We start from the raw sequence: 5,448 nt of genomic DNA, 5'->3' as shown, positions 1-5,448 counted from the left end.
GTGGCCTCCGGATGCGGCCGTCTGCCCCGGCGTCCTGCGTCCCCCACCCTTCCTTTCCCGTGCTCCCGGCGGCCGGGTGCGCTCGTCTTTCCCCAAGTTTCCGCATCTGGGAAACGGGAGTCATGCCTCAGGGTCGGCCGGTCACCGGCTGGGTGACTCGGAGCAGGTTCACACTTCGCAGTGCCCACTTGGCGTGGAAAGGATGGTTGTGGGAGGTCAGCGCGTTGGTGCGTTCACGTTGGCGATCCACAAATGGTTCAAGATTCTGAGCTGTGCTTTTCTTCGTTGGAAGAGGAGTCGGTATTTACACTGCCCTGCATGAAGCCTGTGCTGTCAGGTCGGGAGCCATTCATTCACTCACTCAGTCATTCATTCTTTCACTCATTCATTCATTTCTTATGTACTTATGTTCTAACTGAGCGTCTACTATATGCCAATCACTGTGCTGGGTGCTGGGGAAACAACAGTGAAGGACCTAGATTCAGCCCCGGACCTCGCAGCCCTTACAGTCTGGTGAAGGCGAGACCATCAGATTACCACTGAGAGAATTACAAAGTTTCAAAGCTGTCAGGGCTGTGAGTGAGGAAACATGGCTTATGCTCTGAGGCATGTATAACAGAGATGCCTTACTTAGTCTGGGGTGTGTGGAATGCTTTCCTGAGATAGCCAGGTTTAGCCAAGGTCTGAAGGAGTTGGCCAGGTGGGTGTAGAAGTTGGAGTAGAAAAAATAGGCAGAGGCATTGTAGCCCCAGAGGCAGATGTGGATAATCCTTCTTTGGGTCTTTCTTCAGGTGCTCCTGAGATTCTTTAAAAAATTTCAGAAGTTGATTTTATTTATTTTAGAGAGAGAGAGAGAGAGCGCGAGCACGGGATGGGTAGAGAGAAGGAGAGAGTGAGAATCCCAAGCAGGCCCCATGCTTTAAGCGTGGAGCCCAATGCAGGGCTTGAACCCACAAACCAAGAGATCATGACCTGAGCCGAAATCAAGACTTAGATGCTTAACCGACTGAGCCACCCCAGCACCGTGCTCCTGGGACACTTTAAATGTCAAAGTCCTTGACACTCTTCTCATCATCTACATCCCCTTCCCTGGAATCTCGGGGAGCTTGTGACTGCTTTGGCAATTTTTGTGTTATTTAGGACACGGGCTGTAACAGAAACCAATTAACAGAGGCTGAAATGAGACAAAAGTTGCTGTCTCTTATAACGATACAGAGGCATGTTGGGTGGCTCTGCTTCACCGGCTGGCCAGGGGCCCATGATCCTTGTTTGTGCCTCTCCATCCCTATGACCCTCCTCTCCTATGCACGACCCAAGCTGGTTTGCATCCCAACCAGTGGAAAGTGGGAGGGGGGGAGGAGGTGGAATGTGAGGGCATATCCCCCTCTCTTTAAGTGCATGACCTAGAAGTTGCACGCATCTCTTCCCCTCACACCTCACTGGCTACTGCCTGGTTGTGTGGCCAAATTGAGCCACACAGGAAGCTGGGAAACATAGCCTTCCTTCTGGGTGTCCCTGTGCTCACCTCAAAATAGGGGTTCTGTGCCTATAGAAGAAGGAAAGAATGCAAAGAAACAAAACTAAAAAAGGGAGAGCTCAGGAGTGGCCAGGACTGCCTCCCAACCCACCCCAACACCTCCACCACCACCTAGAGGAAGTCAGACTGTGGAGTTCCTGGTCCAGCCTTCCTCGAAGCCCCCGCAGCCTGGGGCTTCCGTCACTTTCATTCTGTGACCTGGTGGTTCTCTTGTGGCTCTGTACGGGGCATCAGTTCAAAACATAGACTTGTCTTTGAGCAGTGCCCATCCCATCCACCTGTGTCAATCCACAGATATAAGACTTCTTTGCTGCTTTGGGGACTGGAAACATGTGACTACCATTTCAGCTATCAGTGGTGACATGTAGTCCAGACCTGAGATGAATTAGCCCCCATGACTGGGATGTGCTATGTGACACAAGGGACACTTATTAAACATTTTTAAGACGTTTTTAAAAAGTTTATTTATTTATTTTGAGAGACAGAGAGAGGGTGAGCAATGGAGGGGCAGAGAGAGACGGAGAGAGAGAATCCCAAGCACAGAGCACAATGAGGGGCTTGAACCCACGGACCGTGAGATCATGATCTGAGCCAAGATCAAGAGCCGGACACTTAACCGACTGAGCAACCCAGGCGCCCATGATTTATTTTCTTATAAGACTTAATTGGTTAGCTTAAGCCTAGCTACTCATTAGGAATAATGTTAAGTGTTCAAATCTTTTAAAATCAAACGTTAGCAACTAGAAGAACTTACAACAGAAATAGGGAGAGACTCTAAGAGGTGGAACTGGCAGAAAGGCAGAAGACTAGGCTTTTCGTTTAATATCATTCTGAACTGATGGAATTTATTTTTACTCTATGTGTTATTTTCATGGTTTATAAAGGACACAGGATGTCTCTGAGTCCCAAGTTATAAGCATCCCTGGTGATGCCAAAAGTGGTTCCTTCCTAGCAGCTCCAAAATCTGAAAAATGGGGCTTTATTTGGGTTCGTCCTGTTTCTGTTTCATTCAGCTTCTTGAACGTGTGTGTTTATATCTTTCAACCACACACGGGAAGTTTTCAGCCATTATTTTTTCACATATTTTTTCTGCATCACTGTTTCTCCTGTTCTTCCCAGATTCTGATGACCCAAACATTCACTCTTTTGCAATTGTCCCCCCATTCCTGAAGTTCTGTTCATTTGCTCCCCTTCTTTCTGTCTGTTGTTCAGACTGGATACTTTCTGCCTTCAAGGTCACTGACTTATTTCTCTGCCATCCCCATTCTGCTAGGCCCCCATCCAAAAAAGTGTTAAGCTTTTGCTTATTTTATTTTTCTAAGATTTTCATTTTGTTCTTTGTATGTTCTACTTATTTGCTCAAAGTTCTTCCCTTCCTCCCTCCGTCCTTCTCCCCTCCCTTCCTCCCTCCCTTCCTTCCTTCCTTCTTTCCTTCCTTTCCTTCTTATAGGTTCCACACCCAGCATGGAGCCCAATGCAGGGCTTGAACTCATGACCTGATCAAGATCACAGATCAAGACCTGAGCTGAGATCAAGAGTCAGATGCTTAACCCAGGCACCCCTGTTTGCTTAAAATGTCTCTCTATCCATTTGTTTCTAGATGGTTTGCCCTTATTTGCTGGAGCATTTTTATAGTAGCTGCTTTAAAGACTGTCAGCTAATTCCAGCAGCTGTGTCATCTCAGCACTGACAGCTGTTGATCGTCTTCTCCCATGTGAGTGGAGATTTTCATGTTTCCTCATATGTCAAGTCACTTTGGAATATATCTGGACATTCCAAATATCATTAGACCTTTTTAAAACTCCTATGGAGAACATTGCTATTTTGTCCTGGCAGGCGAGGGACCAGATCGGACTCGGGCTGAGAGTTCCAACCAGCCTTCTGTGGTTTATGACTTCAAGGTCATTTGTATTTTCAAAGCCTTTCCCATGCCCTTTGAATCTGTCTTGCGTGCACACTGCTAGTGTCTAGGACCTGGGCGGTTGTCAATCCTATAGTAAATTCTCAAAGTCTGTGTGAACCGTTTTATGTTTAATTCACATAAATATGAAGCAGGGGGACGGGTGCAGAGGTTTATAAGCAATGTTTTAGGTTGCTTTCCTGAGCTCTTCCCTCTCTGTGATTGACATTTTTGGTTTGCTGGAGCTCCTCTTTTCGGTTCTCCCATCAAAAATCTGGGACCTTATTTACCGTTATGTCAGCCACCCCCCATGATGGCACCTGTTTTAGGGACCAAGCAATGAGTGGACAAAGGGAAAGAAAAAGCAACAGGTGTTTGCCCTACCCTCTCGGGACCAGACCCCCTGTGAATGGAGCACGATGTCCCCATGCCTTGGAGTTTTCGGTCCCTGCAGGTGGAGACTGTCATTATTGCTCCCACCCTCTCCGTTGGATTTCTTGGGGGGCCGAGGTGCAAGTGAATGGAACAAAGAAAAAAAAATCTGAGAGAGTTTCCCCTACTCTAAGCATTAGGAGACCTTTTCCTGATTTAGTCAGAATGCATGGGGCTCTAGAGCTTTCTTTGTCTNGTCCTCCATCCATCTGCTATTAATTTCTCCAAGTTCTTACATAGCTACTCCATGTATTTGTCCTACTGCATTCATGGGAGAAACAAGCTGTCTTCCCGAGCCAGATCCAGTCTTCTTTGATTTTTCAAAAAAACTTTTTTACATTTATTTATTTTTGAGAGACAGAGACAGAGCACAAGTGGGGGAGGGGCAGAGAGAGAATGAGACACAGAATCCAAAGCAGGATCCAGGCTCCGAGCGATCAGCACAGAGCTCGATGCAGGGCTCGAACCCACAAACTATGAGATCATGACCTGAGCTGAAGTCAGATACTTAACCAATTGAGCCACCTAGGCGTCCCTTAGTCCTCTTTGATTTTAAAAACATCTCTTTCCAGGATCACCTGGGTGGCTCAGTTGGTTAAGTGCCTGACTCTTGATTTTGGCTTAGTCATGATCTCATGGTTTGTGGTTTGATCAAACCCTGCTGTCAGCACAGAACCTGCTTGGGATTCTCTCTCTCTCTCGCTCGCTCTCAAAATAAATAAATAAACTTAAGAACATAAAATAAAAATATCTCTTTCCAGAGACAGAGAGGATAAAGCAAATGCAAAATGTTAACACTTGGGGAATGCGAGTGAAGGTTATAATGGGAAGTCTTTATATACAAATTTTTCTAAGTTTGAAATTACTTTCAAGGGGCGCCTGGGTGGCTCAGTTGGTTAAGCGTCTGACTTGGCTCAGGTCATGATCTCGCGGTTCATGGGTTTGAGCCCCGCGTCGGGCTCTGTGCTGACAGCTAGCTCAGAGCCTGGAGCCTGTTTCAGATTCTGTGTCTCCCTCTCTCTGACCCTCCCCTGCTCATGCTCTCTCTCTCTCTTCCTTTCCCATCCCCACCCTCCACAGAAAAGAAGGTGATGTGACCCCAGAGCTGACAAATTTGAAGGTGCTGTCATTAACACCCAGCGAGATGCAACCACAAACCAAAGAGAAACAGCTGGCTCCAGAAGCTGGAAGAGTCCAGGAACAGATTCTCCCCCGGAGCCCCCAGAAGGAGCGTGGCCCTGTTGACACCTTGCTTTGCCCCAGCGACACTGATTTTGGACTTCAGGCCCCCAGAACAGAGAGAATAAATGTCTGTTTGTTTTCAGTCACAAGTTTTTGGTAATTGGCCACCAGGGCTTNTGGGTTTGAGCCCCGCGTCGGGCTCTGTGCTGACAGCTAGCTCAGAGCCTGGAGCCTGTTTCAGATTCTGTGTCTCCCTCTCTCTGACCCTCCCCTGCTCATGCTCTCTCTCTCTCTTCCTTTCCCATCCCCACCCTCCACAGAAAAGAAGGTGATGTGACCCCAGAGCTGACAAATTTGAAGGTGCTGTCATTAACGCCCAGCGAGATGCAACCACAAA

The 5,448-nt window shown here is 47.4% G+C and overlaps 1 long non-coding RNA gene across 1 annotated transcript; it reads left to right on the top strand.

The window, feature by feature from the left end:
- The first annotated feature begins 6 nt into the window (after positions 1-6).
- On the top strand, positions 7-5,193 carry LOC144233860 (uncharacterized). The gene is made up of 2 exons (XR_013335787.1): positions 7-337; positions 4,950-5,193. It is a non-coding gene; the product is annotated as an uncharacterized LOC144233860 (long non-coding RNA).
- Positions 5,194-5,448: the final 255 nt, after the last annotated feature.

This window comes from Crocuta crocuta, unplaced genomic scaffold (assembly GCF_008692635.1).
Source record: "Crocuta crocuta isolate KB4526 unplaced genomic scaffold, BGI_CrCroc_1.0 scaffold15, whole genome shotgun sequence".
Classification (NCBI taxonomy): Eukaryota; Metazoa; Chordata; class Mammalia; order Carnivora; family Hyaenidae; genus Crocuta; species Crocuta crocuta.
Note: the sequence above shows the minus strand (reverse complement) of the source record. Positions and strands in the feature narration are given on the sequence as shown.